Raw genomic sequence first — 9,729 nt, forward strand, 5'->3', positions numbered from 1 at the left:
CTCTCACCGTTTACAAGATTTTTATTTATATGTATTTGTACTTGTAGACACAATACTGCAGTCAGTCACTCACCCACTGTGAATACAAGCACAATACTACTACTGCTACTACTGTTACTACTACTTCTACTACTACTAGTATTGTTCCTAAAAATGCTTGGGTCTTGTTAATGGCGAGGTCTACAGCCAATCCTCCATCAGTAAAACTTTGGAGGAAGAAATTAAGGCTGTACATGGATAAATTGTTTTGTTCTGTTAAATTGGCTCAGAATAAATTGTTTATATTAATCAAAATATAAAATTAATCTCCATATTTATTTTTAATGAGAAAACAATTTATACAAAAAAACTTTTCAAAATGAACAAAAAAACATAACTTATTTCTATTGCATTATCACCTAAGTAAGTATTTTTGTACAACCACTACTACTACTACTATTACTACCACTACTACTATTACTACTACTATACTCTTACTGTAGTACCCCTTGCAGTATTTGTACCTGAAGCATGTCTGAGCCTGTCCGTGTTGTCGATGTTCCAACTTAAGAAGCCTGCAGTTTTTGGTATTCCACCTTAAAAGTGTGCGCTCTTCAGTCTCTGTAGCAACACGTAGCATTTGACCCGTTTTCTATGTTTTTTCTATGCGTGCAGAGAAGAGGCGTCCGATTGGCTTAAAACAATCACATGACTCAGAGGTTATTCCGATGGAGGACAGAGAGTGGACATTTTACAGCCTCATTTTGTGCAAACCAAATTGACACTTTGCAGTGACATCACAAAGGGGTGTTCTACATGCATGTGTATGGTTGAATATTCAGTAGTTACCAGGATGACGCATTAGTAATAACCAACAAAACAGCTTTAAAATAGTCTGAACACTCAAGAAAATATACACAACTGCTTTAAAGAGCACATTTTCATAAGCCTGTGATCAATCCGAGCTCATGTTCCTGTGTAGGAGTTTGATTTTACGTAAAAAGGTGAGAGTGACTAACTGAAAAACTGTTGGCTAATGCTAGTTAGCTTGTGACTGTAATGTTATTTGAGAGGGACTTGTTTCACAGCTCAAATCAGCTCACTTGTTGTAGTTCCTATAAGTCATTTTATGGTTTATTGTGTTGAAATAAATGAAAATGAAATTAAAGAGCCTCTAATAGAGCCTCGGACAGAACAGTGCCTCCAGTTAGCATCACACCCTCAGTAAATGTTAATAAATGATATTATTGAAACTACTTTATGTCACTGATACAAAAACTGGCCGAAGAAATTGAAAACATGATAAATGCCTGAAAATTTCTTGTTGTAGTTCTCATGTATTGAGCCATAAGTCTGGAGAAATGTTTTTTTTTTGTAAATTATGTGTGACTAATGACCTCTTTCGATTCACACCAGTCACTGAAATAAACAATTGGACGATCATGGGAGGTGACAGATAGCGGAGACCAGACTGATGTCTCTCACTTAGTCTGGATCTTCTTTGACGAGTTTGTGGAGCTGATCCCAATATAATAACGGACATAATAACAGTTCAACAGACGGTTCAACATTTGTGGAGCAGATGTTTGGAGATTTCTTTATAAATAGAGAGTTTGCCTGAGTCTGGATCCAGTCTGGCTTAAAACTCAGGCTTTGTTAAGTCCAACACTTTAAACTCAGGCTTTGTTAAGTCTAATACTAAACTCAGGCTTTGTAAAGTCCAACACTTTAAACTGCTCTCTGTCCTCCAGTTTGTCCAGGCGCTCGTAGCATCGCAACTTTCTCCTCTCTCTCCCTCACTCTCTTTTTCTACAGCACCCTCATCCCTCTCTCTGTCCTTCTCTCTTTTTCTACAGCACCCTCATCCCTCTCGCTGTCCTTCTTTCGTTTTCTACAGCACCCTCATTCCTCTCTCTGTCCTTCTCTTTTTCTACAGCACCCTCATCCCTCTCTCTGTCCTTCTCTCTTTTTCTACAGCACCCTCATCCCTCTCTCTGTCCTTCTCTCTTTTTCTACAGCACCCTCATCCCTCTTTCTCCCTCTTTTTTCTATAGCACCTTCATCCCTCTCCCTCACTTTCTCTCTCTCTCTCTTTTTCTACAGCAAACTCATCCCTATCTCTCCCTCTCTCTCTTTTTCTACAGCAACTTCGTCCCTCTCCTCTCTTTCTCCCTCTCACTCTACAACTCTCCCTTCCTCTCCTCTCTCTTTATACTTAAATATTTTACTCCCTCTCTCCTCTTCTCTTTCTGTACAGTGCCTCTCCTCTTTCTTCTTCTACTCTTCTTTTCTCCCCCCTTCCTCCCTCTGACATCTCTTTCTCTCTCCACTCCCATTGTGTTCTCTCTCTACCCTCTCCTTCTCTTCTCTTACCTCTCCCCTTCCTCTTCTCTCCCCTGCTCCTTTCCTCTCGCTCCTCTTCCCCTCTCCTTTCTCTCCTCTCCCTCTCCTCTCTCCACCTCTCCCCTTTTCCTCAACCCCCTTCCCTCTCCTACTCTCCCCTTTCCTTCTCTTCTGTACAGATCTTGTAGATATTTTGCAGCCATACACATGACTTATTTATGCGTGAGTTTTTTTTGATGTTTTAAAAGGCGGCGTTACATAAGTGCAGCCTCGGACCAGAGCTCACATCACACACAAATAAAGACACATTACGGGACATTAGCGCGACTGGGAAAAACAGCAGAGAAAGCAAAAGGGCACGCCTCAATGAACTCACAGCCACCAGAGTGTCAAAGCCTGCACATATGATTCACAATATTCATCTTTAAACAGGACTAAACCAGGACTAAACCAGGACTTAACCAGGACTTAACCAGGATTAAACCAGGACTAAAACAGGACTAAATTAAGTCTAAACCAGTTCTAAAACAGGAGTAAACCAGGCCTAAATTAGGATTAAACCAGGACTAAACCAGGACTAAACCAGGACTAAACCAGGACTAAGCCAGGTCTAAACCAAGACTAAATCAGAACAAAACTAGGACTAAAACAGGACTGAACCAGGTCTTAACTAGGAGTAAAACAGGACTAAACCAGGTGTAAACCAGGGCTAAATCAGAACTATACTAGGACTAAAACAGGTCTAAACGAGGTCTAAACTAGGACTAAAACAGGACTGAACCAGTACTGAACAGGATTAAATCAGAATTTAACTAGGGCTAAAAGCGGACTAAATTAGAACTATACTTTGACTAAAACAGGGCTAATTCAGATGTAAACTAGGACTAAACCAAGACTAAACCAGCTTTAAAACAGGACTAAACCAGGACAAAATCAGAACTAAACTAGGACTAAAACAGAACTAAACCAGGTCTGATCATTTTCTGTTTAGCCTTTTTTTCTAAACCATAAAATTCTTATTATAAATGAGATATATAACACATAAATAAAGATCAGTATTCTGAATTCTAAAACCTGTTTAAGACCAGTCTGATTATTCTCCATTTAAATAAAAGCTTAAATCCTTGTTTGGACATTTCTGAGCTGTGGGTTTGTAGAGATGGTGTCGACAGATTACACTTCCCATGATGCACACATGACTTCTGCCTTAAACTTCTCATCGGTGACTTCTGCCTTCAGACATGTTTGTAGTCCTTAGACAGACTGGGGCTGCGCAGGGTTCATATCAATGATTTGTGCATGAAAATATTCCAGGGTGAAGCTTTACCTGACATCGTGAGGTTTGAGTATTGTGAACGCACGAATGAAACGTGTTTGACTTTAATGCACTGAATCTTTACGTCTTTAATAAAAGAGGAAAAAAACAATACGGCCTACTGTGGTTTGTATAGGAACTGAACCAGGACTAAACTAGAACTAAACCAGGACTATGTTTGGCTCTGTTTCTTGGCCGCTGACATGGCTCTCTTTTGGCTGGAGTTTCATTGACAGGTGCGACAGGGACCGTTTGATTGACAGGTGTGGCAGGGACTGGGCTCACCTGCTTTTCTCACATCTCTCACACCTGAGGATCCAGAACCCCACACAAGTTAAAACAGTGAGAATCAAACTCTACCAGAGAAAAGCACCACAATCACCATGGCAACGCAGTGGAGCTATGTTATTTTTCAGGTCCGTCTCCATGGAGATATTATTGCTTTGCCTGGAATGTTACACAGTATGGCATTAAACTTGTCTATCTCCAGAGAGACAAGAAGGTGACTCTACCTGGCCAAGTTACAGGTCAGGTTTGTTTTAGAAATACAATACCAGTATGTGAGATAAATATGTGTAATGCCAAACTGCGGAACATTCCAGGCAAAGTAATAGAAAATTGAATTATGTCCAAGAGGCTCCCTCAGTTCTGACAGAATTTATATTGGTTTAAATCATCCCTATTGTGCTTTTGTCTGCTCTATAGTTATAATCTCTGACACCCATGGATCAAATCATTATGTTATAATTTACACATTTTAAAATCACAATATTCATCTAAAATGACTTAGAAAAGAAACAAGTCTGCTGACCTCTGTGTTACAAAACGTCAAATAGGAGCTGACGTTGCCATAAACATCATCACAACAAAGCACCTGTCGGCGCGACCATGGAGAGCTGCACATCACACGAGCGAGCAGCCCTTTTGTACCAAAATGACTATGCAGTGCTGCTGAGTATCACCGATTAAGAAAATAAAACTGGAGAAGAAAGTGCATACATCGCAGTGTGCGTATCGGTGGAGGTGAAAATGGGAGTAGTTGTCCAGGTGTGATCCACAGTAAAAAAATAAAATAAAAATTTAATTATATTCTGTAACTAGAAAAAAAGTTGCTTCTTCAGTTCTGGTCAGATTACCGGTGGACACTGCCTTATATGTGGCTAAAGGGAGGAGCTAACTACACTGAAACTAACACACCCATTTGTTTACAGTTTCTGTCTGTGGGCTAGGTCTAATGAGCCACCTTAAGTGTGAACTGCTTTGCATAATCGTTGAGGCCCCTAATGGGTACACATCTATTAGCATACTGGCTATTAGCATACTGGCTAGCACTATTGTTTTCCTTGTTTAGATTTAGGTCTGAGGATGGAGATAAATGATTAGTGTAGCTCATTAGATTTAGCTAACAAACAGATTGTAAACAAAGAGGTCACGTCGTTTTCTCTCTGCCATAAGTCATTTCACTGTAAAAGTGAACCACAGTAAACAGCCTCTGGAGCGGGGCGAGTGCGGTGTGAACGCAGCTGACCGCGAGCTGGCCTACGCACTCCGAGGTGACAGTAAACATGTTTGGAATTGAGCAAAAAAGCTCAGTGAGCCTGAGTTTGTATGCAGGTGAGCCTGGGTCTGTCTTTGCAGGTGAGCCTGGGTCTGTCTCTGCAGATGAGCCTGGGTCTGTCTCTGCAGATGAGCCTGAGTCTGTCTGCGCAGATGAGACTGGGTGGTTTGCGTAGGTGAACCGGAGTCTGTCTGTGCTGGTGAGGGTGAGTCTGTGCAGGTGACCTTGGGTCTGTCTGTGTCTTGTTCCAAAAGCTTTTTCTCCTCCGTCACCACGCGTCCTCCATGTACAGTCCTGTATTTAACCACAGGTGAACGAAAAGCGTATAGGGGACATGAGCGTGTGCATATTCACGGGGCTCTGTCTGCCTGAAGTACGTTGTCATGGAGATAAGTTCTTTGATCAGGTGATGGACCCTCACATATCTCATGCTTTTTAGGATGAATTATGAGGTGTGTTTGTGAACAAGACCAACCCAAAAGTAAAGTAAACAGAACTAAATCTAGTGCCACTGGGGAGTCCTCCTTCAGACAGATATAAGTCCACCAGTAATCTGATCAGAAATGAAGACGTGCCTTGGATGAGCAGAAGAACATTTTCACTCATTTTGTCCAGTTGACAAGATAGAATTTTTCTTTTACTATCTCCTTGGAGATAAACAGATGATGCACCCTCAACCAGAAAGTTACATAGTGCAGCTTTAAGCCACAAGATTAATATGACAAGTTTGTGAAGTCAATCCCAAACTAATAATGAGACCTTTCAACATTTGTGGAGCAGATGTTTGGAGATTTCTTTATAAACAGTGACTCCCCCATAGAGTTATATAGTGTTACATAGCAGTAAACATAGAGTTACGTACAACTATATGAAGTTATGTAAGGGTTATGTAGAGTTACATACAGTAGTTATATAGAGTTACATAGATTTACAGAGAGTTATGTAGTTACTTCGAGTTACGTAGAGTTATATAGAGTTATGTAGAGTTACGCAGAGTTATATAGACTTACTTCAAGTTATGTAGAGTTATATAGAGTTATATAGACTTACTTCGAGTTACGTAGAGTTATATAGAGTTATATAGACTTACTTTGAGTTATGTAGAGTTATATAGAGTTATGTAGAGTTACGTAGAGTTATATAGACTTACTTCGAGTTATGTAGAGTTATATAGAGTTATGTAGAGTTACGCAGAGTTATATAGACTTACTTCGAGTTATGTAGAGTTATATAGAGTTATGTAGAGTTACGCAGAGTTATATAGACTTACTTCGAGTTATGTAGAGTTATATAGAGTTACGTAGAGTTATATAGACTTACTTCGAGTTATATAGAGTTATATAGAGTTATATAGACTTACTTCAAGTTATGTAGAGTTATATAGAGTTATGTAGAGTTACGTAGAGTTATATAGACTTACTTCGAGTTACGTAGAGTTATATAGAGTTATGTAGAGTTACGCAGAGTTATATAGACTTACTTCGAGTTACGTAGAGTTATATAGACTTACTTTGAGTTATGTAGAGTTATATAGAGTTATGTAGAGTTACGTAGAGTTATATAGACTTACTTCGAGTTATGTAGAGTTATATAGAGTTATGTAGAGTTACGCAGAGTTATATAGACTTACTTCGAGTTATGTAGAGTTATATAGAGTTACGTAGAGTTATATAGACTTACTTCAAGTTATGTAGAGTTATATAGAGTTATGTAGAGTTACGTAGAGTTATATAGACTTACTTCGAGTTATGTAGAGCTATATAGAGTTATGTAGAGTTACTTAGAGTTATATAGACTTACTTCGAGTTATGTAGAGTTATATAGAGTTATGTAGAGTTACGTAGAGTTATATAGACTTACTTCGAGTTATGTAGAGTTATATAGAGTTATGTAGAGTTATATAGAGTTATATAGACTTACTTCGAGTTACGTAGAGTTATATAGACTTACTTCGAGTTATGTAGAGTTATATAGAGTTATGTAGAGTTATATAGAGTTATATAGACTTACTTCAAGTTATGTAGAGTTATATAGAGTTATGTAGAGTTATATAGAGTTATATAGACTTACTTCGAGTTATGTAGAGTTATATAGAGTTATGTAGAGTTACGTAGAGTTATATAGACTTACTTCGAGTTATGTAGAGTTATATAGAGTTATGTAGAGTTATATAGAGTTATGTAGAGTTACGTAGAGATTCGGCCCTTGTCCTCCAGTATTTCATGTGTCCCTTTGCTCTTGTTCTCATGGTTTAGAGCTTTAGATTTCTGCCCAGATGGACTCGTCCTCTTTTCTCTCAGATCTACAGAGATCTCCCTTTGAATATGTTTAGCTTGGATGTTTGTTTTTTTGTTTTTTTGTTTGTTTGTTTTTTTTTTTCTGTGAGCGCAGCTTTAAGTCCTGTTATATAATCTATATCTAAGAACAGCTCAGAGGCTAAAAATACACTCAGAGTGTATTTATAGAACTGAGCCCTAGCTCCACAAAGAAACAGCACAATCCACAACTTCAGTCCTGGTTTAGTGCTAGTTTAGACCTGGCTTAGTCCTGGTTTAGTCCTGGTTTAGTCCTGGTTTGCTCCTTATTCTGCTCTGGTGCAGTCCTGGTTTAGTCCTGGTTTAATACTGGTTCAGTTCTGATTTAGACCTGATTTAGTCTTGCCTCAGTCCTCGTTTGGTCCGGGTTCAGTCCTGGTTCGGTCCTGGTTCATTGTGGTATAGTCCTGTTTCAGTCCTTGTTCAGCTCTGGTTCATTTCTGGTTAAGTCCTGTATAATTCTCTGTCAGCGTTTTAGATTATCTTCATTAACAAACTCCTGACTCAGACCAAATGCACTGAACTGTCCTGGGACCAGTCCTAGTTTAGTCCTGGTTTAGTCCTGATTCTGGTCTTGGTTTAGTTCTGATCCTGATTTGAAATAAAAATAAAATAGTGAATGCTGCTTGTTCTTAAGGGTTATATAAAGTGGTGATAGAAATTGTTAGGCCTCAGCTGAACCCTAGATCTGGTTATGATCCCAGTAACGACCTGGGGCCTTCTCAGATCTGGTTATTATCCCAGTCAGGATCTAGTCCTTGTGCTAAAGTGACTACTGTTTGGTTATTTTGTGTTAAATGGGTGTAAGCTTCTTAAACGGAGTGAGTCATGAGAGCCTCATCAAACATTTAAATAAATTTACTGAAGTCAGATGTAATATTCAAAGAGTCAACACTGCAAAACCAGGAACAAGGCCTTAGTCCTGGTTTAGACGGGTTTTAGTCCTGCTTTGATTTTGGTTTAATGCTGGTTAGTCCTGGTTTGGCCCTGGTTTAATTCTGGTCTAGTCCTGTCTTGGTTTAACCCATGTCCAGGCCTGGTTTTGTTCTGGTCCAGTCCTGGGTCAATCCTGGTTTAGTCCTGATTTAGTCCTTGTTTAGTCTTTATCCAGGCCTGGTTTGGTCCTGGTTTAGTCATGGTATAGTTCTGGTACTGTCCTGTTTTAGTCCTGGTCCAGTCCTGGTTTCGTCCTGTTTTAGTCCTGGTCCAGTCCTGGTGTACTCTTGGTTTAGCCCTGGATTAGTCCCGGTTCAGTCCTGCTTTAATCTTGGTTTTATTCCTGTTGTAATCCTGGTTCAGTTCTGGTTCTGGTTTAGGCCTGTTTTAGTCCTGGTTCAGTTCTGGTTCAGTCCTGGTTCACTCCTGGTCCAGTCCTGGTCCAGTCCTGGTTTAGTCTTGATTCAGTCCTAGTTTGGTCCTGGGTTAGTCCTTGTTTAGACTTGGTTTAGTCCTGGTTTAGTTCTGTTAAAAAGTAATAAAATATTGTCCAAACTCAAGACTCCATGACGTTCCTGCAGATTCTTTCCCTGTTTTTTTCTGAGTTGCTTGTGAATAATTTGCAATCCGTGGGCGTAAAAACAGGATTCCAACATAAAGCGACTCACATGAAACTTTAAAGCCACACTCAGGAACATGAATTATGGACACTGCGGTGGCGCCATGACGACACATTCACTCTTATGAAATACATGTTTATACTGGAGTGCTCCTCATGTTAGAACTGTGTGTTTGTTCTAAGTGTGAGGAGGCTCTGCACAATCAGGTGGAGGTGAGCTTTACAATGTAATGTGTGCATGCTGACTCTATAACCACATGTTTCGTGGTTCAAATCCTATTCCAGTGATATTCCATCTATATTTTTTTTTTTTCAAGAATGAGTCTGCCTTCTGTATGTAACGACTCAAACAAGAAAACAAAGTGCTCAAATCAGCCAAAATGCAGATCAGACTGAATTTAATGCCCTGGACATAGTTGTTACATTTACAATTAATACAGAAATGTTTGAGAGTTGTGGCATTAGCTCCGCGTATGTGTTAGCAATATTAGTATGACAGAGCATAAAAGTACATGTATAACTGCAGAGGCTCAGCAGATGCACAGGAGCAGCCAAGTTTACTCCAGAAAGTCCTGGATCTGTCCGGTTAGCATGGAGACTACGTGCTAAAATGTCAACAGCGTACAGGCTCATAGTGCTAACTGTAATGAGGGTTTGAATAGTG

The sequence above is a fragment of the Periophthalmus magnuspinnatus genome, chromosome 6 (genome assembly GCF_009829125.3).
Source record: "Periophthalmus magnuspinnatus isolate fPerMag1 chromosome 6, fPerMag1.2.pri, whole genome shotgun sequence".
NCBI classification, from domain to species: domain Eukaryota; kingdom Metazoa; phylum Chordata; class Actinopteri; order Gobiiformes; family Gobiidae; genus Periophthalmus; species Periophthalmus magnuspinnatus.